Source organism: Furipterus horrens, unplaced genomic scaffold, assembly GCF_987537825.1.
Source record: "Furipterus horrens unplaced genomic scaffold, mFurHor1.1.pri manual_scaffold_4, whole genome shotgun sequence".
NCBI classification, from domain to species: Eukaryota; Metazoa; Chordata; class Mammalia; order Chiroptera; family Furipteridae; genus Furipterus; species Furipterus horrens.
This window is the reverse complement of record NW_028327174.1, coordinates 148,023,591-148,048,822: the sequence shown is the minus strand read 5'-3', so window position 1 is coordinate 148,048,822 and position 25,232 is coordinate 148,023,591.

The following is a 25,232-nucleotide window of genomic DNA, read 5'->3' as shown; positions in this document are numbered from 1 at the left end:
GTTTGTTTATCCATTTCTTAGATGAGGGATGTTTGGACTGTCTCCAGGTTTGGCAATTATGCATAAAGTCACCTTTGTACAGGTTTTCAAGTAAACATGTTCTATTTCACTTGGGTCAATACCCAGTTGTGGGTGGCTATGTTGTGTGGTCAGCGCACGTTTCCCTTTGTAAGAAACTGCCAAATGGTTTTTCAAACTGGGCATACATTTTGTATTTATACCAAAAAAAAAAAAAAAAAAAAAAAAGAAAGGGATGAGATTTCTGGGGCTCCACATCCTTGGCAGCAGTTAATATTATCAATTTTTAAAAACCTAACCTATAATTATAATAGGTGTTTAGTGGTATCTCATTATGGTTTTAATTTGCATTCCTCTAATCACTAATGATGTTTAACATCTTTAAAAACTTTTATTTGCTATTATACGGGTGATGGGCAAATGTAAGTTTACAGTTGTAATACAAATAAGTAATAATAATATAAGAATAAACTATTTCATGTACTCAAAACTATATATTCTTTGATGCAATGCCTTTTTATTTTATACCCATTTGAAAGCAAATTGTTAATTTGATAGAAAATATGGTATTTTGCTGTTGTTATTATTATTATTATCATTATTATTATTTTTGGTTAGGCTGAAACTTTCAACTCTCTGTTAGCCTGACTAGCTCAACTACTCCCCCTCCCTCTAGCCTTTGGCTGTAGGAAAGACATTGGGATCAACATTTAGTGTAGCTAGTCACATTTTCTTTAAGTCAGACAGAAGAAAACAGAACTATATGGAACATTTTCCTGTATAGCTTTGGAAATAAAAAATAACTGCTTCCATTCTCTCTGGAGAAGCCTACCCCATCTAGTGAAATGGCACCATTAAGCCAAATTCCCCTTATAGGAGAAGAAACAACCATGGATGGTTCTTTTAAGAGGGTGACTTGTTTTTCCTACAGCTATAAGACACCAGAGGATTACAGGATTCTGGTTTTTAAAGTAGTCCTAAGATTTCCTCAGGGCAAATATTGATTATTTGTGACTTGAAGTCTTAAGTCAAGAAAGACAACATGCTTTAGATGTCACTTAAAAAAAATAAGTTGATGCATCTGTAATATTGACATAATTCTCTTAGATCTAAGGTACAAATAGAAGTAACAGCAACCTGTGCTACTTACCTGATTGAAGAAAAAAATAAGACATTGAAATATTTCCTTGTTTTAGTATAACATACTTGTAATGGACTTATTTTAGAACTTTTCCCAGCATCCAGGGTTTTCTTTCTTGAGAACTACTTTCCTTGTCATGTCATTTCTCATTTTCCATAGTCCTGGGCCCTCAGCAGCTGTGTTTCTCGTGCCTAACCTCAGCCGCCTCCTTGGCCAAAATTGATGGGATCAGAGGTAGTTAACTGACTCAGTTGGGAGCACTGAATCTGACATGATGTCAGTTTGGGGGGCATGGCATTTCTTGCCATTTTTGCATGAAGTTAAAGAAACCCATTCTGCAAATAAAATAAAAATGAAGCTGATTCTTGAAATGACCAAGATTCAAAGCAGAGAAAGGGCACCACCTGCATTCATTATGGTCTAGTTCTTTCCATAAGTCCCTCTACACTTAAAAAACCATAAGACACTTCAATATTCCATTGAATTCCTTCTTAGGTTGAATGTAGTTTGAGTTGGCTTCTAATACTGCAACCAAGAGTCTCAACTGAGGTAGCATTGGATGATCTTGGCTAGGAAAATCTTCCATCTGAGCTGGGATCCTATAAAAATTCAGAGTCAGAGTTCACACAAATGCTGGACTTAATAAGGTCAGATGAATAACTGAAATTAAGGGTAAGCATAGCTAGTTTGAAGGTAGATCTTAATGGAGACATGAAATTCTTTACTTCAAAGTGTAGTAAGATTCTTAGGATCTTAGTGATTATACAGTTCAGTTCATATTTTCCAGCCTTTCACACAGAGCAGATCTCTTTCTTAAATGTGGCAGATGGCCGTCTGACCTCTTATTATATCAACTGGTTCAACTCTGGGTCTACATGAGCCTCATGACGACAACAGAAGAGACAATAGATATTCACTCTCCCCCCAGAACACTCCGCACTTGACTGATGTTTAGATCAGCAAGAATGCTCCTTTTCCCCCTACAGAGGACACTTACTAGAACATATTACAAGATGGATCACTGTGCAGAATGAGTGGATACTCAAAATTGTTCCAAACGATTTGGAAGAGGAAAAACAAGCGCACAGGTACCTTATTATGTGCTGCATGCAAAGGAACTGAATACATTTGCCTTTAAGCACAGAAAAAACAAAACAAACAAACAAAAAACAAAGGTGGCACCTACAATAGTGCTTGCATATAGTAGATGATCAACCTATTTGGTGAGTTTAATAAATTATTGATGACCAGGTTAAAGCTTTTCTATGTAGAGGGAATTTTACACCCTTTCCCTCCAAACTGGAAAGCAAGTTTTCAGTTAGATTTCTGTCCCCTCACTTCAGAACAATAGCTAATGTAGAGTCTATAGGAACAGTAACATTTTGTAGCTAGTTTTAAAGTGTCACGGACCAGCTGGGATTGGAAATTCTCAGAACTCTGGAATTATTGGGCTGTGTCAGACTGATGAATTATGTAAAACCTGTTTTCCATGAGTATTATTAATCATGTTCAAGCAAATGAAGACATGCTAATTAATTTGTGGTGGTTTTTACCTGCAAATGCCAAAGGAACTAAACCAAATTAAATCTTCTATTCTTTTCAAGACCAGCACCCTGTTAAACACCCTATGACTTACCCAACTTACTCTGAAAGATGTGGTTCTTTGGAAACTTAGTTTGCCTGTGGTTTCAAAATCCTAAAGGCTCTTTCTTGAAAGTGTAGGCCAAAGGTTTACACATAATGCTTTGAAAAATGTATAGATGGAATTCATTTCTATGATTTACAGAGGACCCAGCATACGGCAGTCTCTATTAGATAGTTGACCCATGTTATCTCAAAGCCTAGAGGTTGGTATTATCATCTAATTGTACAAGTGAGGAAATAGACCCAGACACTTTATGTAAATGTCCCATGTCACACAACTTAATAGTATTGAGCTGGAATGCCAAGCCAGACCTGTCTGACTCCATGCTTTTCCACTGCCCATGCTTCTCCAAAGGAGGCAATCCCCTGTATGTGTGAACTTTCACCTGCTAGATAACCGTGTGCTGTGCATGGTACACTCTGCACTGTATCTGAGGAGTTAGGGTTTCACTTTCTATTTTCCCTATTGGAGAAAAGTTTTAGAGAACAGAGTTTTAGGGTTTTCTACTACTCTGTTTTCATGCTCCACTACCTGTGTACTCTGATGTTTTTTCCGAACCAGATCATTTCCTTTGGTAACAATTAAAATATTGTTTCTCATATAAGGGATGCTTTTCCATCCATGGCCAGGAGTTTGGCATGTGAGCCATACTTACTGTGCCTCTGAAGACAAGCTGTCTCCGAACATCACAGCAGGACACTGAGAAGACTGAAAGTTGCAGACTCGAACTGACCACAGATGGCTTGCAAGGGATGGTACTCTGTGCCTTATGTCCTTGTTTAGTTCAGTGTTCCTGGTTATATTTCCCAACACTACCTAAGTGTCTGGCAAAATTAAATTGAAGGCTCATTTGGGGGAAGTTGACTGCCATTACTAGTGTTTCCCTTGGCAGTTACCTAGTATGCCTACAGAGGGAAGAATACTGGTTAATGCTCTGTAGATGGTTTAGGTATCAAAATAGAGTCCTCTATTATATCACGTGAGAGCAAGCCCTGTTGAGGATGGGCATGCTGGATCAGCATTGACTCCAGAGATGGTCATGCTCCAGACGAGAATCCAGGAAGCAGGGTTATTGCCGAGGTGTCTTTTGGGGGACTTGGAACTTCCTTTTCTTTCTGAATGTTTATGTGGTTACTAGCACTCTTGCAAGGACTCAAAGCATTAGAACTTCTGTTAGAGCAGAAGCCCATGGAGCACTTGACTCAAGACAAAATTATGTGAACTGATATGCACTCTGCTGCTTCTTTGGATGACATGTAAATTATTTTCACTGTTAGTTATTTGACTTATTTTGTTCTACCCAAATTATAGAAATACTAGTGATATATAGAGAGAGGGAGTTCACACTTGAGCATCTCTCCTCTTCACCACTTTAAGCAAACAGATTTTCCTATTTTGTCAATAAGTTAGCGAGATGCACAGAAACATGTACTCTCGAATCTCCACCTGTCACTAACTGTGTCATGTAAGGCAGGTCATATTCTCTCTGAGCCATGTTTTTCTATTTTCCCTTGTGAAATGGGACGATTACTCCTACCTTAGAGGGCTATTCTGAATGAAGATTAAATGTAAATGAAATGAGAAGCATCTAGCTTATAGAGGATGCTCAAAACTGCCTGTTTTCTTTTCCTAAAATGAAGACCATTGCTTTTTATTTCTAAAGGTCCCAGAACCCTCCTTTCTTATCCTTACACACTACACACACACACACACACACACACACACACACACACCACTTCTCTGAGCATTTTCCAGGCAAACATTTTAATATTATGTGGTAGTGCTTGCAAGTTGTAGTCAGCATTAATAAGTTAAAATTTTCCTTATATTTCTTCTCCTACCGTGTCCTCCTCCACAGTGTAGAACAAGAGAAATATGAATTAGAATTGCATTGTATAGTACTCAGTGTTTTCCTGACTCCCAATTAGAATCTCCCTGCATGCACACATACACATGTACACTCCCCCTCTTCATTTTATGCTCCTCCGTCTTCCTTTTCAGATGTCCTCACTGCACACGTTTTTCATTGTTGTATGTGTCTCTGCTGGAACCAGAGATAGTAAAAGTGTCCGCTTCATTGTGGCACAGTAATGCACATGCCGGGTGGCATTGTCAAACCCTCATAAAAAAAGTTAGAAAAACGCTCCTTCTATTTCATGGACTAGTCAAATGCAGAAGCGGCAAAAGTGTTGGGAGTGGAGCAGCAATGGAAAATATATATATTGTTGCTTTTTCCAGGAAGAAAGAAGGGAGGTAGGGCGCAATGGACAAGTCGTTATTTTCCTAGAGACTGAACTGAGTATGTAACTGAAAATAAATCCCTGAGTTCCATGTCCCTTCAAAGGGGAGGAGCACTGAATTGCCTCTCTTTTGGCTGGGCCCTGCCAGAGGCTTCTCTCCATGCTAAAATAATCTCTTCTGGAGCCAGTTCTGCATTTCAAGACTTAGTTCATCTTTTTTTCCCTAGCCGTTCTTTCATCAGTTCTAGCTTCCCTGGCTCGAAAAACTCTTGCTAACGTCAGCCAGATACCCTGTGTGTGAGTGAGGTGCTCACCTGTCACAGCCTCCAGGTTTGCGCTCAGGATCCCTGACTTGTGACCAGCACACCCTTGTGCAATCCCTCCCATGCAGCGCTGTGCTTCAGCTGTGCAGCCAACAGAATCCGGCACAAGTGGCGGTATATCACCTTTGAGACTAGATTACAAAACATGCTGCAGCTTCCCTTTTGGCCACACTTATTGTCTCTTGGATCACTTGCCCTGTGGGAAAGCTACCTGCCATGTTTTGAGGATACTCCCAAAACACTGTGTAGAGGGCAATGTGGTCAGGAACTGATACCTCCAGCCAAGAGCCATGTAAGTCAGCTGTCTTGACATTGTGTTTTTCAGCGCCAGTCAAGCCTTCAGATGATTGCTGCCCCGGCTGAAACCTTCACAGCAATCTTACAAGAGACCATGAGCCAAAATCACCCAGGTAAGCCAACTTCAGATTCCTGACTCGCAGAAACTGTGAGGAAATAGATGTTTACTGTTTGAAACAACTGTCAAAAACTGAGAAGGATCTGTGATGTCCCCCTACTTGTAAGCTAACAAATTAGCCTGCCACAGTTTATGGACACCAGTAGAAGTCATGGGTCTCCTGAGTCAGAGACAAAGACTTATATTATTCACAGCACAGCGGTCAGTGTGAGCTCACATTTCCATCTGTTCCTCTTGCCCACTGGTCCTGTGGGGGTGAGGCAGGGATACACACAGGCGGATGCTGTGCACACAGTGGGTTTGCCTCACAGCTGAGGAACCCTCAGCTTGGAAAACCCCAGTCTTTTATAAAAGGGTTTCAAGAAAATCTGCTTAAACTTTGGAGGGAGACATTATTTTTTATTATACCGCATTGGCAAACAGTTCTGGCCTTTGCCCCAGAGGGATACACTGTCTCCATCTTCCAAGGTTGTTTGCTATACAAATATCCTGAAAAAGATAATCTGGACCAAAAACAGTCAGTGCCTCTGCTCACAAGAAACACAAGGGGCTCAACAGAGACTTGCCTGCAATAGCTACTGAATTTGGAATAATCTTCTGTGCAGCAATATGTAACTAATGCAATGAGGTTACTTACCTGCCTGTGTCTGAGCCTCACCTGTCAGAGCCACCGCACATGTGGCAGAGTTGTGTCTTTTTACAGAGAACGACTGCAGGGCCTTTGACTTTAGCATCAGGGAAGGTCCAGGAAGTCCTCTGGTTTGGAGGGTGATAAAATAGGAGAAGGGAAAGAAAAAAAGATGTAGAGCAAGGGCCAATAAGTCGAACAGACTAGATTTGACATCCTTAGATTCCTCTAGAAACAAGGGTTTTACCTAGAGAATAGTTAGATTTGTAAAAGAAGATAATTCATTAGCATCCTGCCGTGTTAAAAAAAGTCTGTTTTCATCTTTGCTAGTAAACTGCTTTTTTGCAGTGTCGGAGTGTTGCTAGCAGTTATTTCTCGTACCTTTTCCCCCAGTGAAGGAAAATACTGTGCACTTAATTTTGAGCCAGTTTATGGGGAATCAAATTTAGAGAATCCTCTTTGAAAAGTGCATGAGAGCCCTGGCTGGTGTGGCTCAGTGGACTGAGCGCCGGCCTATGAACTGAAGGGTTACCGGTTCAATTCTCAGTCAGGGCACATGCTTGGGTTGCGGGCCAGGTCCCCAGTTGGGGGTGAGTGAGAGGCAACCACACATCGATGTTTCTCTCCCTCTCTTTCTCCGTTGCTTCCCCTCTCTCTGAAAAGTAAATAAATAAAATATTAAAAAAAGAAAGAACCGTGCATGAGATAAATTACTTAAAAGATTCTTTTTGTTTATTTGTTTTATTCTGTGAAGATAAGGAATCAGTTAAAAGCTATCTTGGGTTTTCTGCCTTTAGGCAGTTATCTTCCATTCTCGTCATGAAATCATCTGAGGGGGACAAAGAATTGAGAGTTACTTTAATTTGAAATGATATTTTGTTTTATGTTTTTGTTCAGTTCAAATAATATAAAGTTTTAGTAATATTAAATTATGCTCTTCATGGAATCATTTTTAGAAACACAGAACAGAATCCAAAAATGTGAATGAGCTTCAGTTGGCCCATTGGACTGGATGGCCTAAGGTGCTCAATAGATGACATTGCTCCAGACTTCCCCCGGCTGGGACTCATTGATCAGAGAGGGCTCAGGGATGCTTTTTTAGTTCTCCAATACGTAGTTCCGTAGTTCCATAGCTGGTTATCCAGATTTTCAGAAGGATCTCTCTCTTAAGGCACCCAGGGCAAGTTATAGTCTAAATACAAGCCCTTTAATTTAATTTGTCTTTGTTTCTTCATCTCTTAACTGGGAACTGTAATAACTGTAATACTTATCTCTGTTAGCTGTTGTGAAGTTTAAGTGTGCTAAAGAAAATAAAGAGTTTAGCATTGTTTTTGGCTTATAATAAATACTCAGTAAGTTAAGGCTAGTATTATCAATCCTCAACGATATTAGTAATGCTCCTCCATGGGTTATACTACGTCATTTCAAATGCAGTATAGTCCTGTTAGATGACATCAGACTCTATCATGCTCTGTCTTTACATTATAGATCAAGTCATACTTCTCATTTATATGGTGTTAGGTATGTTCTCTTCCCTGCCATGTGGTAAAGTCTCTCAATAAATGCTTATTCTCGCTCTTGTCATTTTGACACTAGAAAAAAAAAGTTCCCACCCAATTACCAAATTTTGCAAAGCCTGGCTATTCTCAAAGCATATTGATTTTAACTTTTTCTTAAATAGGAAGGCTGTGTATGGAAAATTTCCTCAAAGGCTGCAATCCCTAATGGCTTCAACCTGTTTTGTGTCTAAAAACCACAAACTTGGACCAGGACTGTGAGTTATCCTGCAGGTGTGAGCAGGAACGTAGTGCCCAGAGTCTGTGCCCTTCTGGGAGGATCTTTACAGGGGTGCAAACTGTGGTGTAGGCAGCATACATCGTCATGGTCTGGAAAAAATAATCTTGCGCTCTGGCAGTGAGGGCAGGCCTTTTCGTCGTCGTTGGCAGCCGTCCGTCTCGAGAGACGATGGCGTAGCTTCTTGAGAGTCTATCTGCACCGCCGAGAATGGCTGTGCAGTCCGACTCGGGAGTGACAATCCCTGCCGCACTTGTTACAGGTGAAGGCAGATGGCTGTTGTTGCTGCAGTTGACGCTGCTTCCGCCTCGATCTTTTCTGGACCACCTCCTCGTTGCGCGCACCCTCTGTGCGTGACGTACCTTGCCTGACCGCGAGCCTCCAGGCTAGGCGGTCGTCTGCTTGAACTTCCCATGTGTTGAGATTGATGGAGCATTGTGTCATGTCCTTTTTTGCAGATGTCTTTGAACCGCAGTTTTGGGCGCCTTGTCATCCTCTGGCCTTCTGCTAGCTCGCCGTAGAGGAGGTCTTTGGGAATACGGCCTGCATCCATTCTTTTGACATGGCCGAGCCACCTGAGGCGTCTCTCGCTAAGAACTGCATGCAAACTGCTCATATTGGCTCGCTTCAGCACCTCGGTGTTGGGGACCTTATCCTGCCAGGCGACATGCAGGACGCGTCGCAGGCACCTCATGTGGAAGCTGTTGAGTTTCCTTTCGTGCCTTGCGTAGGTGGTCCACGTCTCGCTGCCATAGAGGAGAGTGCTGAGTACGCAGGCTTGGTAGATGCGCAGTCTGGTTTTCTCAGTGAGGCTGGAATTGTTCCACGCTCGCCGGTTCAGTCTGGCCATAACTGTGGCTGCCCTGGCGATTCTCCGGTTGACCTCCAAGTCGACTGACAGAGAGCTCGAGATGGTGGACCCGAGGTAAGTGAAGTCGTTGACAACCTCCAGGGTGTATCCGTCGATGGTGATGCATGGGGGAGTCCCTGTGCCTTGAGCCATAACATTCGTCTTCGTCAGGCTGATGGCTAGTCCGAACTCCTTGCATGCGTGGGAAAGGCAAGTGACTAGCTGCTGGAGTCCCTCTTCGGAGTGTGATGTCAAAGCTGCATCGTCGGCGAAGAGCATCTCACGGATGAGCACCTCTTTGACTTTGTTTTTGGCTCGTAGACGGGCCAGGTTGTAGAGCTTGCCATCGGATCTGGTGTGAATGAAGACACCCTCGCTGCAGTCCTTAAAGGCGTATTGGAGGAGCATGGAGAAGAAGATTCCGAACAGCGTAGGGGCGAGGACGCAGCCCTGCTTTACTCCGCTGCTGAGTGGGAAGGCCTCAGAGGTTGCGCCGTTGTAGTACACCGTGCTGTGCATGTTGTCGTGAAAGGACATGACCACAGCAAGCAGATGTGGTGGACAGCCAATCTTCCGTAGCAAGCTGAAGAGTCCGCTTCGACTGACCAGATCAAACGCCTTCGTGAGGTCAATAAAGGCGAGGTAGAGTGGTTTATGCTGCTCGTGACACTTCTCCTGCAGCTGGCGTAGGGAGAAGATCATGTCCACTGTTGAACGGCCAGCTCTGAAGACACACTGGGACTCTGGGTAGACGTGGGAAGCAAGGGTCTGCAGGCGGGCAAGAGCGACCCGGGCGAATACTTTGCCGACGACGCTGAGGAGAGAGATGCCCCGGTAGTTGTTGCAGTCGCTGCAGTCTCCTTTGTTCTTGTACATGGTGATAATGTTGGCATCTCTCATATCCTGGGGGATGTAACCCTCCTTCCAGCAGCGACAGAGTAGATGGTGGAGCGGCTGTAGCAGGACTGGTTTCCCGCTCTTTAGGATTTCTGGAGGGATTCCGTCGCTTCCTGGTGCTTTCCCTCAAGCGAGGCGGTCGATGGCTATGCTGAGCTCTGCCGCAGTCGGTGGGGTGTCTAACTCCTCCATGACTGGTAGGTTTGGGATGGCGTTAAGAGCAGTGTCTGTTACGGTGTTCTTCGTTGCATACAGCTCGAGGTAGTGCTCGGTCCACCGCCGCATTTGCTGTTCCTGGTCAGTGATGACCTCACCTGTCTTGGACTTAAGGGGGGCGATCTTGGAGGGGATTGGGCCTGTTGCCTTCTTGATACCCTCATACATTCCTCGTGCGTTGCCTATATCGGCGGCTTCCTGAATGCTTCTGCATAGGTTTAGCCAATAGGTGTTGGCACAGTGGCGGGCGGTCTTCTGGACTTTGTTCCTGGCAGCCCGTAGAGCTTGAAGTGTACTGGGAGTGGGCGTGACCTTGTAAGCCAGTAGGGCCTTCCTCTTAGCCTCGATCACGGGTTCCATTTCTTCCCAGTGAGCCTCGTACCAGTCAGCGTTCTTCCGCTCTTTCTTCCCGTAAGCAATAATGGCGGAGTTGTATATGGCGTCGCGGAGACGTGGCCAATTGGATTCGATAATGTCATCTGCCGCCATTCCCTCGCCGAGTGCATCTTTATCCTGTTGATGAATTGCTGGGTCTTAACTGGGTTGCTGGCACAACTGGTGTTGATGCGTGGGCGACCCTTCATCTTGGAGTGGTGCAACCTCTTCGGCATTATGCGCACCTTGCTTACCACGAGGGCATGGTCCGTGTCACAGTCTGCACTGTGGTAGCTGAGGGTGAGGAGGGTGCTGCCAATATCCGTTCTTCTGGTGATGACGAGGTCAAGCTGGTGCCAATGGCGGGAGCGGGGGTGCCTCCATGACACCTGGTGGATCTCTTTGCACTTGAAGAATGTGTTTGTCACGCACAGGCCGTGGTGACACGAAAGCTCAAGCAGTCGCTGACCATTCTCATTGATCTTTCCTCTCCCAAAGTTTCCAAGGCAGGTGGGCCAGGCCATGTGGTCGGCTCCTACTCTTGCGTTGAAGTCTCCAAGGAGATAGAGAGCGTTACTTCTGGGGATCTTGGATAACGCTTCGTCCAGTGTATGGTAGAACTGTTCTTTCTCTTCGATGGTGGCGCAGAGGGTTGGGGCGTACGCGCTACGAATGCTGACTGGGCCGAAAGTTGTTGACAATCGGAGGGTAAGTAATCTCTCTGTGCCTCCTGTGGGTGGCTCTATGGAGTTAACAAGCGTGTTCTTCACAGCGAACCCAACACCGTGCTGTCTTGGTTGGTCCGGAGACTTCCCTTGTCAGTAGAAGGTGTAGTTGGTTTCTCTGATAGTTCCGTTGTTGGCCAACCGGGTCTCCTGTAGAGCCGCAATGTCGATGTTTAGTCGTGCCAGTTCCCTATCGATGACAGCGGTTTTCCTGGCACTATTGATCCACGGAAGGTCTGCAGTAAGTCCGGGGCACATGGTCCTGATGTTCCAGCTAGCGAGGCGAAGAGCTGGAGGCTTCTTTCTTGTTGTTTGCTTGGAATTAACTGGTGCGGGTGTTTTGTGGCCCACTTTTCGAGAGGCGCCTCTCTGATCCCCACGCACCCAGTGGGGCAGGCGAGCCATGGCGAGACGGCACCTAATTGGCTGGGGCTGCCCAGCTTGAGGCGGGCGGTAGCTGTCCAGTGAGATGCGATGAACTCTCCCACCGTCAGAGGAGACCCCTGGCGCTCGTTTCCTTCGCCAATCGGATGAGCTTATAACTGGTATCTGTCTCCTCCCGTGTTGAGTCGACATCTTGCGATGACGCTGGAGTGTCCTCTCCAGTGAAACTGAAGCTACAGAGCCTGGGCAGGGTGATATGGAGGGTCTGCTGTTGCCCATGCAGCAGACCCCCCCTCTCTTCGCAGCTGAAGGGTCCAAGGGAAAGACGAAGTCAATACAGCTTGGCTTCAGGTGCGCCGCAGGAGTTGCCGGTGTTGACTACAATGTCAAACCGCCTTAGGGACTCCGGCTCCGGATTTTCTGTCGGGGTTTACTCCCTTAGCCTTTCCCCTGAAGAGGTATGCCGCAAGGCAGCGGAGGTTTTTTGGAGTCAGAGTTTTCCTTCTCTGATTTTAGAGATGTCCTTCCTCTTTCCTCCTTTACAGGAGTAGAGATGGCCCACTTGGTGTCTGAGCCACCTGCCCCCTCCAGGACCTGATTCCCTGATTCTGATCAGAGGGGGATGGGTGGGCAGGCCTTTTACATATATACATACCAGGGAGCTCACAGTGTGCTGGAGAGGAGACTAGGGTGCAGCAGATACTGTTGGTGCCTCAGCCGCGTTGCCTAGGCACCCACCGTTGCTACTCACGCCTGTCCTATGGCTTCTGCTGCGAGGACCTGTGAATCTTTGCTTAGGGCTTTCTCTGGCCATGGGAGCCCTCTCAGCCCAAGTCTGGGGCAGGGGAGTTAGCCCTTGGAACTGAAGGACTTGCAGACTAAATGCCAATCCCCTTTGCACTTCATGTGGGGAAACTCCAAGCTGTCTTCTACACTGTCTGCTAGAGTTCCTGGTGTGATTGAGTCCCCACTTTCCTAGGTTGGTGCCATGCTTGATAATTATCTCTTTGTCTGTTTTCTTCTGTTTCCTTTCTCATTTCTCTACTGCCTAAGCAATGCTTCCTAGGATTGTCCCCCTGATAAACTCATATGCTTGTCTCAAAACCTGCTTTGGAGGAACTCAACCTAAAACATAGGACCCACTCTTATTGCTTCAGGTTCTCAGCCCTTAATTATAATGTGTCCTGTGGAAGCTCATTCTTCAGAGGCCCCCTTCTCTGTATCTCATAGAAAGGAAGGAAAGAAAGAGAAGGCTTGACATCCTAACCATCCACGATATAGATGATTTCAGATCTTTCTCCTCATTTATATCTTATAGTGAGCTATGACGTAGTATTTCCATTTTGCAGATGAGGGAAGTGAAGCTAGAGGATTAAGTATCTTGATTGAGGCAATGCAGCTTCTAGAAGATATAGACCTGGATCCTGGGTTTTCTGTCTGTGCCTGAAATGTTCTTGTTTCCTGTTCATTTCTGAAGTTGTGAGCACATCAGGGGAGGAATAGTGTACATCCTTGCATTCTGTGTTAGGCATTTTAAAAAGAAGCATCCTATCACTCCAATGATTTCGTGTTACCAATAGAATAAAATCCAGCTCCATTCTGTGGCCTGCACGGTCCTACCTGATCTGGCACCTGCTTATTTCTCTAATTTCACCTTGTACCACTTGTCCTCTCCCACACACTGTTCTAGCCAAACTGACCTTCCCTGTTTGACACACACACCGTGCTCATCCCCCACCTTGTGGTCCATGCCCTTGCTGGTTCCTCGGCCTGGAATGTTCCTCAGATCCTTGCAGGGCTGCCTCCTCGGAAGCATTCTCATCTTTGTGGAAATATGGCTTCTTCAGAGAAGTCCTGCTCCTCTGTTAGCTAAAAGCGCAGCTTGATACCTGTTCCCCGTTCGTCTCTCCCTGCCTTTGCCCAGGCAGTCTCTCTCCAGTTTTCCTTTTTAGATTCTATTCAGTGCACTTATTTGCTTCTTGCTTGTTTCCTAACCCTACTAGCGGCAATCCGATTGAGGACAGGACCCCACTTGTCTTGTTCGGTACTGTTTTCCCAGGGCCTAGGACGGTGTTTGGTAAACAGTTGTCACCTAAATACATAAAGGTGAGGCAGTAGAGAAGGAAAATTCTAAGCAGGTATATGAAGAGGACCTTAAAACATATTTGGTATATAACTAAGATTTATTTAGCCAGCTCTTTGTAATCAGTAGAATTAATATAACTTGAAAGCAAATGCATCTTGCTGACATTTTGGAACGGGTATGTATGCATTAATACCAATCAATTTAAGTGTGTGTTTCACAGCATGCCATTTGGATGAGAAATGCTGGAAAGGGAGAAGGTGGACAGCTTCTTAGCTTCTTTTTTCTGGCACATTTAACACCATTCCAGTAAACTGGGCTCTGGGTTTAATTAAATATTGTTTGGTATAGGGATAAGGGGTGTGGAGAAAGTCTTAACAATCCTTTTTATCTCGGCCTTCACTTAAAAAAACAACCACAAAGATATTGTGGTTAAAAGTCCTCTGAAATCTATTTCGTGTTTTCTTATCTCTTTTATTTTGATATTTGCATTTTTGATCAATGATTGCCCCCGCCCCCACTTAGGAAGTGGAGAGATAGAAAAGGATACACCTGTATTCATATATTTATTTTGGTAACATTCCTTACTTTTTCTGATTATGAGATTAACTATACTCATTTGAAAATTTGGAAAGTAAAGAAAATGTAAAGAAGAAAGTAAAAAGTATGCCAAAGCCTTTCCCTTACCAATGATTGCTAACATTTTGGTGTGTTTCATTCCAGTTATTTTTGTCGGATTATGAATATCTATGCATACTATGATTCTACAATTTGAAGATACTATGTTATAAAATGGAATATTATTTTAGTTACTGTATTCCAAGAAAAACAAAGTTAAAGATATTTTTCTTTTTCTATTTTTCCTAAAAAGTTGACAGTTATCTACCATTTTCTTCTTACAAAATTTAAGGTTATGTTTCCTTCTTATTCTCACTTTAAAATTAATTCAGTGTCACTTTAGGCCAAGCATAGCTGTATCACTCATCCCTATTATGTGCTGCATCCTACCACATGTACTTCAAATCTTGGTCCCGTTGGCATCTTTATCTATAGTCTAATGTCAAAACATATTTAAAAATAGTGGGATTTTATCTGCATTTTCTATTTGCTTCAACTTTTATTTTTTTGTATTGCCTGCCCAACATAAGTTGTTCTTGAAATTCAGCCAGAAGCTTTTACTCATGTATTTTCAGTGATTAAATAATAGTCTTTCATAATACATGAATCAGTCACACCAAATTCTTCGAGCTTTAAAGATTTCATGATATATTTGGAGACACTGGGCAGCATTCCCATATGTATTGCAAGAAATGACAAATATGTCACAAATTTAATCTATTTGGCAGCTTGTAAATTCTTTTTGATAGAAATTATTAAATGCATCTTAATTTAAAAATATCTCAAGCTGTGAAAAATGTGCACTATAGAATCAAAGATACATGATATATGTGTAACAATGTGAATGTCTTTATTTAAGCATGGTGGTTTTCAACTCTGCTGCACATTATAATCATCTGGATATTAAAAATAAATCCATGCCATAATTATATCCACAGACTTTTCAGAGAGGCCCAGGGAATAATATTTATTTAAAAAACACACACATACACAAAACCACTTCTCAGATATTTCAATGAGTAGGCAGGAATGAGAACAATGATTTTTATAGCTTATGTACAGCTAAGGGTGCGAACTGTCTTTATTTGGGAAAATATCTTGATAAGCAGCCTGGGATAGGAGGCAGGACCCAGAGAGGACTGTCGTTCAGAACCTCAGCTATAAGAGGTATGGGGCTTGCATGGGAAAATAAGAGAATTCATTTTATTGCTCTTAAAAGAGGAGAGGTAGAGAGAAAAGGGAGGGTGAAGAAAGATGTGTATTACATAAAATGTGAGGCCGGTTAATCTAACAGGCACATGGCCAGTGGAAATTTCCTTTGGTGGGGTGGCTGAAAGTAATTTTAAAAATGACAACACTTAATGTTCAATTTGAAATAGTTTGCATATTGTTAAACAAACTTCTTCATCTTCCTTCCAAATTCTTGATTCTGTTATGCTCTTGAATGCTTTGTGTGGTTTCTTTTCTAGGTGGAAATTGAGGAAGTTGCTGAGCTAAAATCCTGAACTCTGGCTTGATGCAGGATGGAACAGAAAAGGGTCCTGGATTTGAGGTGACAATGAACACATCACCCTTTGGGAAAGGATTTTGCTTTTTCATAAGGCTTGCAATTAGTAGCTTAAACCAATTTAGTTCAACGTGTAAATCCAGGGAATCTTAACTTGGTGTGCCATTCTATGCGTATGAGCATGCCCCTGTATCTTTGTATTTATATTTTAAAATAAACTGGGATCATACTGTGTACCCAGTTTTGTATTCTGATTTCTTCGCTTAGTAGAATGTCATAAACATTTTCCCACATCATTAATTATTCTGAGAGAGCTTGAATTTTAATTGATAGTCTATTTTATAATTATACTATGACTTATTTAAATATTATCTTAAGGAACATAGCATAGGAAATGTAAGTACTCAGACTGCAGCCAGATGCTCTGCCTTCCCTGTACCAGCTGTATGCTTGAGCAGGCACCTGCACACCGCTGCCCTGTGCTTGCAATATTATCCTTTACAAAAGGATTTGCAGTTTCAGTGGCTAAAAAATGGGTGTAATGGTTTTAAATTTGTTTCTTTGATAATTAGAGAGTTTGAATCCCACTTCACCTGCTATTTGTATTTTACCAATTTATTCTCTTAGATCAATTTTTTTCAGGATTGAAATGTTAATTCACTCGAATGAATATGCATCCATGTTGCTCTGTTGACACCTACTGAGTGGGATTAAACTCATCTGAAGATGTCCAGGTGAAAAATGTAACCTAGAATAAGGTAGAGAAATACTTATGAAAAGAAAAGCAGAAAACCAGTGAGCTGCCGATTGCCAGGAGGTTCATATTAGGATCTTATTAGGGAGTGATTTAGGATAACTGAGCATCATCAGCTTCATAATTGTGATGAGCACAGCACAGGAGGTGCTGGGTACCCAACCTGCCAGACAATCTGGGCAGTTTACTGGGCTGTGCCTGGAAACCATGGAAAACAGTTTCGACTCAGTCCTAATGGCCACTTCTCAGCAGATCATTTCATTAACAAAATCTGCATAACAATGATAATGGATGCATTTTTGAGCGGGAGAAGGGAAGAGTTTATTGAAAAGAGGTTTATGCTCCTTGCTTTCACTATTTAAAAGAAAAGCAAGATGATATTTTCTGAGTGCTTTGAAATGTCCTTTATGGACTAGGTTTGTTGACCCATGTATTAAGCCATCTCAAAATATCTGTGCCCACATCAAGCTGTAGAATATTCCTGTGGCCAGCTTCTATCCCTCCACCTACAGCAGCAGTCACCTGCTTACCTACACCCCGTCTGCAGAGGTGCCCTAAGGAGAAAGGGTCACATTTGGTGCATCTGTGAGTCTGAGAATGTGAAAAGGTGAGAAGGGAGAGGAATCCACAGCTAAATCTTAGAGGAGAGGGAGCAAGGGAGGAGGGCAGTTTAAGGGTGAGGAATTTATGAGATGTTAGAAGCAAACACCTCCCTGACTCAGTCGGCTAGGCAGTGAGGATTGTGAGCTAAAGAAGGAAAAGGTGGCGAATAGACTTCCAATCGAAAACAGAGGGCTGAGGGCTGAGTGGGAAACTTTTTAAAGAGGAGGTAGATGGTCTCCGAGAGACCCAGATACCATTTGACTTTGTTAAAGATACTTGGAGAGTATAGAAATAACTTAAAAATAGCAAAGCTGTACAGACCAGGCTTTGGCTCAGGGGAGAGGAAAGAGAAAGGCAATGGCAGAGATCAACAGCCTTGAAAACAAATGCTTCCAGGCAGCCAAAAGCAAGATCAGAGAATAAGAAATAAAGGGCTGCCAAGGGCAGAACTTCTGAAAGGCAGGAATGGGAGGAAAATGGGTATGGGTCAGCGAAGCCATGGCATCCAACAGGAAGCCTGGGGACAGGAGTTGTAGCTCTGTACTATTGGGGTTTAACAAAAATAATTTATTTTAATTTCAAAATCTTTCAAACCCACAGAAAAGACCCCAATTCTATCTTTCTATCTACATGCATACCCTCACTTCTCTTTTGACAAAGTATCCAATAGAAACTTGCAGTGATTACAAGTTACCCCTAAATACATCAGCCTGTACCTCCTAAGAACAGGACAAGTTTTTATGCAACCACAGCTCTATTGCACTTGAGAAAAAAAAAAATTCAATAACATTAAAACAGAGTCCACGCTCAGATTTCCCCAGTTGTCCTTAAAATGTTCTTTGTAGCTTTCTACCCTTTGCCCCACAATCCAGGCTCCAGTCAAGGTTCATGGATAGCATTTGGTGGTTATGTCTTAGGAAAGTTCCACTACTTTCTTTTGTTCCCTCCCTCTCTCCCTTCCTCTCTCCCTTCCTCTCTCTTTTTCTCTTTCTTTCTTTCTTTCTTTCTTTCTTTCTTTCTTTCTTTCTTTCTTTCTTTCTTCCTTCCTTCCTTCCTTCCTTCCTTCCTTCCTTCCTTCCTTCCTTCCTTCCTTCCTCCCTTTCTTTCTTTCTTTCTTTCTTTCTTTCTTTTTCTTTCTTTCTTTCTTCTATTTTTCTCCTCCTCCTTCTTCTTTTACTCTCTCTCTCATCCTCCCTTTCCTACTTCTGTCTCTCTCTCTCTTTTTTTAAGTCAGACTTATTGAGGTATAATTTACATAAATATATAAATATTTTTAAAAGTCCACTCCTTTTAGTGTACAGTTCTGTGAGTTTTGACAAACATACAGTTGTGTTATTAGCATCACAATCTAGGTGTAGCACAGTTTGATCACCCCCCAGAATGCCTTCATGTTCCTTTACTGTCAAATTTTCTCTACCCCTAGTCCATGGCAACCATTGATCTATTTTTTGTTGTTGTTGTTTCTATAATTTTGCCTTTTCCAAAATATTGTACAAAGGGAATCATACATTTTTTGAGTCTGGTTTCTTTTGTGTAGCATAATTCATTTGAGATTCATCCACAGTATTGCATGTGTTAATTACTTGTTCCCTTTTATTACTGGGTACATTCTGCTGCATGGATGTACTATAATTTGTTTATTTATTAACCAATTTAAAAAAAAATTAGGTTGTTTTCACTTCTAAATGATTAAGAATGAAGTCACCAGAACATCCAGGATAAGTTTCATACGAGCATGTTTTCATCTCTCTTTGGTAAATACTTAGGGGTAGGGTTGCAATGGGTGGTAAGTATGAATTTATCTTTTTAAGAAACTGCCCAGCTGTTTTCCAAAGCAGGTGTACAGTTTTGCATTTCTACAACCAATATTTGAGTTCCAGGTGCTCTGCTTCCTCTGTTTTTAATGACATTGATTCCTTATGAAGAGTTATGGTCCTAGTCCTGCAGGGGATCCAGAGTTCTGGTTTCTTCAGGCTGCTTCCTCCTCCTTTGACGCAGGCTGCGGGGTGTGGCTCCTGCATCGCATCAGAGGCCTGCAGTGTCCAGCTGGGTTCCCCTTGTGGAGGTGCCAGACTGTCCTCCCACTTACAGTTGTGACTGTTAGGGCTGGAGACCGACATGTTGCCTGACCCGTGACCTGCCTCCTGTGTCAGGCCTTGCAGACAGGCTATGGCCGTGGTCACTGTGTTCTCGGGAGCTGTGACCTGCAGTCATGCAGGACCTGAGCCACTAACTGAGCTGAAACAAAGAGGGTCTGTATCACCGGCCATACACCTGGTCACGAGGCTCCCTATTAACAGAGGCCACTAAGGCATACCTGCCAGCATCCTGCTGAGGACTGGTTACACCCCCACTGCCCCTTCCCCTCTCCCTTAATCATGCCCCAGAAACAAGGACAATGTGTCTCCTGACAGCCATCCTTAATCAAGACATTGTTCTTTCACAAACAGCTTTATCCTGGACTCTGGAGCCAACCAGCAGGGTGACCCTGAGGATCTGCTTCACGCCCTTAAAAATCCCTCAGTCCTTTCCCTTGGGGCTGCAGCCTGCTCAGACTCAGCCTGCCTTCTTGAACATCCTTCAATAAAGGCTTTGAACTGGTCCACCCGACTCCTCCCTTCTTCCAGGCACAAACCTAACGGTGACAATCATATGTCTCTATTGTAAACATTCCTTTTTCCCATTGTAATAAGTAATATGTGGATAAGAGGTTGCTTTGAGTCTATATGAATATTTTGATCTCCAATAACCTTCTTTCCATTCGCTTTTGCATTTAGCAACGATTTTGCCTAAATCAACTCTTATATTGGGTTTCAGAGTGGTGATTTTACATTCTTTCATTCCTTCTGCATTTTTCAGCTGGCATTCTTCTGCAGAGAGGAGGTTTTCTCCCTTCTCTCTCTACTTTGTTTTGACTATCATGATGGACTTACATTTTTCCATGTGTTTTAATTCATTACCATCATTGTTCTTTTTGATAATGAAATATGACCAGTGGCTGTCCCCTTGGGCCACCTTCTGGGTTCATTAATTTTTAAGTACTTCATTGCTTTTTGGTACAAGATGTTCCATTATCATCTTGTGCTGTTCCTGTTTCAGACCTGGAATCAGCCATTTTTCCTAGGAGACCTGGGGACTTCTATTAGAGAATAGTATTAAGAGCTGAGCACTAATTGTGTCTCATTGCTAATTGAGATTACATAATTTCTTCTAGAGCCTTTTCAGAGTCCAGTTAGGAAATTTCTATTTGTTGATACCTCAAATTCAAAGTCAAATAGACCTTTACTGGCCCTGGTATTGTATTTGTTTTCCTCTCCCCTCCTTCAAGTAAACACCCTGGTTCTCAACAACAGCAATATGTTTTCTAATTTTCTCTCTCATACAAAATACAAATGCTTTCGGACTTATGATACCATTCTACTATCAAGAACAATCCTCAGTAAAATTCCAGACTTCATGGCATTTTCTTTGTCTTTAGGGCATATCCAGGATGATGGCCTTTTCTAGCAGGCTCAGGAGAACTTCAGTGCAGGCTCTAGTTTGTACTGGGTTTATAAGCAGAAGAAGGCTTGGGAAGACATCAAGCTTTTTTCAGATAGGTAGAGAAGGATCTGTAATAGATTTTTCTAAATTATCCATAATTGATCCACTAAAATTCTATATATTTTCAATGTTCTTATCAAGTTTTACCCCTCTCTAATAAAGTGGTACATGAGGTGTCTGCGCATGTGTGTCTGTGAGCACTGCAGGGATCTGTGTGTTTGCGGACATGCATGTGTTTGCGGACACATGTGTGCCCGCACACAGTTATATTTGTATCCGTTTCTGCCTGTCACGGCGCTGCTGGAGTTGTGAGCCGCACCTGCGGTGCGGAAACGAACAGGCAATGTTAGTTTTGTGTTTTTAAAAATTTACTCGTTGACTTCCGGCCAAGATGGAGGCTTAGACGGACGCGCTAGGTCTCCCTCTACAACTAGAGAGGAATACAACTACTTCAAAACAAAGGATAACTAGAAATTCCAGAAAATAAAACTACACGGAAGCCCAACATACGAAGTTATAAACCAGCAGCGCCCTTTGGGCAGGTAGGACGAGCGAAAGGGGGCGGTGCTGTTTGCGGTCGCACCTGGGACAGCGGCGGGGAGAACAACCCCGGCTGCAGTCGAACCCCCGGCAGCTCGCGACCCCAACGCTGGGGAAAGCAGCCACCACATCGCCTTGAACAGTGAGGCCCAGGGGGGCGGGAGGACGGATCCCGGTCTCCTAGCGGAATAACTGTGTGAATCCATCTTGGACCCCCGCCCCCAAAGAAAGCGCCACAGGGCTGCGAAATAGGTCGCGGACAGGCACCGGTCGCTGGATTGTGACGACAAAGCACCACGGTGCAGCGAGAAAGGCTGCCAAATGGCGCCGGTCGCTGGGTCATTACGAGTACACAGGCACTGCCCCCTACAGCCGGCCCAAGAAAACAAAACGCATCTGTCAAAATGAGGCAGACAGCTATAGAAATCCCGGTGGCACAGCTCACCAGGCAACAGATGGAGAACCTGACAGATGAACAGATAAGAAACCTGTCAGATGCTCAGTTCTGGGCCATTGTTATCAGGTGACTTACAGAATTCACAAAAGATCTGGAAAAAGATGAGAAAGAAGCGAAAAACACTCATAACGAAAGGAACAAAACCACATACGAGACAGATGGTGAGGAAAAAAAATCCAGAGTTCATTTCAACAAACTGGAATATGGAGAAGGAACAAGCAGTCAACCAATGCAGCGAGAGGAAATGGGAAGCAACGATGAGAGGATCAGAAACCTCTGGGACAGCTATAAAAGGCCCAACATAAGAATCATTGGTTTGCCAGAGAGCGAGGAAGATGAACTAGAACTTGAAAAATTGAGTGAAAATATAATAAAGGAGAACTTCCCAGACTTGGGGAAGAAAATAGACTTACAGGTACAGGAAGCACAGAGAGTTCCAAAAAAACTGGACCCAGGGAGAACCACTCCAAGACACATTATAATCAAAATGTCAAAAATTAAAGATAAAGAGCGAATCTTAAAAGCAGCAAGAGAGAAGAAAAGAATTATGTACAAAGGGGTCCCAATTAGACTATCAGCTGACTTCTCAAGGGAGACCCTGCAGGCAAGAAGGGACTGGCAAGAAATATTCAAAGTAATGAAAATCCAAAACCTACAACCACGAATACTCTATCCAGCGAAATTGTCATTCAGAATAGAAGGACAGAGAAAGTGTTTCCAGGACAAAATAAAACTGAAAGAGTTCATTAGATCCAAACCACTGTTATATGAGATGTTAAAGGGACTGGTTTAGAAAAAGGAGGATCAAGACAATGAAATCTAAAATGAAAACTGCATCACAAGAAACAACAGAAGCTAGGGAATTGAAACAAAGGCAAACTAAACAGGCAACGAGAGTGGAAAAAGAACTATAGGTACGGGGAACATATTGGGGGGAGGTCAACAGGGAGGGGGAATGGGGAGAGGGAGGGAGATGATATAGGAATTAAGGATCATGGTAGGAGGGAATGGAATAGACAGAGAGAGGTTGAGAAGAACTGTATGCACAACTAATGGACATGATCTAAAAGGGGGGGACAACTGGAGGGAGGGGGGCCACCGGGTGGAGGGGAGCAGAGGGAAGGGAAATTGGCACAAATGTAATATTATAATCAATAAAACACATTAAAAAAAATAAAGTGGTACATATTACAATTTGAAATATTATTTGTCTACTAATATTTCTGGTCTTGAAAATTACTTTGGCTGATAATAGTACAGCAGCATCAGGTCTTGTTTTGCATCCTTTTACTTTCAACTTTTCTGTGTACTTCTATTTCACGAGTATCCTAGAGGTTATGGATACGTCTGTGCCTTGATAGTGGTGATTGTTTCATGGGTGTACACTTATGCCCAAACTCATCTAGTTGTATACATTAAATATGTAGTTTTTTACATGTCAGTAATACCTGAATGGTATTACCAGCCCTGGCTGGTTTAGCTCAGTGGATTGAGCGTCGGCCTGCGAGCTAAGTGTCGCTGGTTCGATCTTCCAGTCAGGGTACATCAGAGAAGGAAAACTCTGACTCCAAAAAACCTCCGCTGCCTTGCGGCATACCTCTTCAGGGGAAAGGCTAAGGGAGTAAACCCCGACAGAAAATCCGGAGCCGGAGTCCCTAAGGCGGTTTGACGTTGTAGTCAACACCGGCAACTCCTGCGGCGCACCTGAACCCAAGCTGTATCGACTCCATCTTTCCCTTGGACCCTTCAGCTGCGAAGAGAGGGGGGGTCTGCTGCATGGGCAACAGCAGACCCTCCATATCACCCTGCCCAGGCTCTGTAGCTTCAGCGTAATCGCAAGATGTCGATTCAACACGGGAGGAGACAGATACGATGTCACTCCCGAGTCGGACTGCACAGCCATTCTCGGCGGTGCAGATAGACTCTTAAGAAGCTACACCATCGTCTCTCGAGACGGACGGCTGCCGACGACGACGACGAATACCTGAATGAGTGTTATAATTAACATGTAGTTGCTTTTAAAAATATCTAACTTCCTTAACCTTTAGCCTTTAATTTAAAGGATTAATTCATTTCCATTTAATGTAATTACTCAGATATTTGAGATTAAATCTGTCATCTGACTACTTTCTATTTGTCCCACTAACTCTTTCTTTGTGTGTGTGTGTGTGGCTGTTTCTGTTGTCTGTTTTCTCTTTCTCTTCCCCTCCCTCTGCCCCAATTGCTGTAATGTTGTCTCTTGCTATGCCTAGTTACTTTTAATTGATCTCATTGTGAGTAAAAATTATAAAGATAATTTGAGGCTCTGAATGATGTTATACTTCTCTAGAGAAGAGTTACTTTTGTTTCTGGTAGCAGTTAACAGTTAAAATAGGGACAAATGACCCTAATATGATAAGGAAATGAGCTGATCCAAAGCTGGGCTTTGGTCTCTTGAGTGCTGCTCTGCTTTTGGTTTACCTTAAATTCAAAGGTGTATATTCTGGTGAACATACTATGTATACTTGGGAATAATATAAATTGTGAAGTGATTGTATACATAGATATATAGTATCAATTAGGTCAGGTTGTTGGGTAGTGTTTTTCTGACTTTTTATATCCTTGATGGTAATTTTTGTCAATTCTAGCAATTACAGAGAAGGGCTTTTAAAAGCTCATTATCATTGTAGAATTGTCTTTTTATGTAATTCTTTCAATTTTTGCTTCATATATTTTCAGGCACTATTTTGAAGTATATGCTTATTGATGATTATGTATTTTTTAATAAATTTACCCTTTTATTATTATGAAATGTCCAAATTTATTTCTATAATACTGTATCTTGAAATTTATTTTATCCAGCCTTCTATTTATTGCTTATTGTTTCTATAGTACAATTGTTTACATTCATTTACTTTCCCCTATCTATATCTTACTATTATAGTATTAATCTTATGGACAGCATATAATTGGTTTTACCTATTCTTTTTTTTTAAATCCATTCTGATAATCTCTACCTTTAAACTATAGTGTTTAGTTCACTAGCATTTTATATAATGATAAATATTATTGAATTAGGTCTCCCATTTTATTGTTCATTTTCTTTTTGTCCATTATGTTTTTGGTCCTCTGTTTTCCTTTTCAGGTCTCCTTTTAGGTTATTTGAATAATTTTAGAATTACATTTTAATTTATTCTTTGGCTCTTTAAATATAGCTTTTTATATTATTTAATGGCTGTTCTATAAATTACAATACACAGTCTTAAAATTTCATAGTGTATTTAATATTAATATTTGCACAAAATTCTTGAATCTATTTATCTACTTCCGCCTATTCTTTATATTCCAGTTGCTATACATATTATATCTGAGTATGTTATATGAGGTCTGTCTGGAAAAAGTTCAGCTATTGTTAATATAATGAGAATGATATATTGATGTAACCTGGCAGCCAGGTGAGTGGACTGGAATATACATGTGTAAACAATGAGGACTTC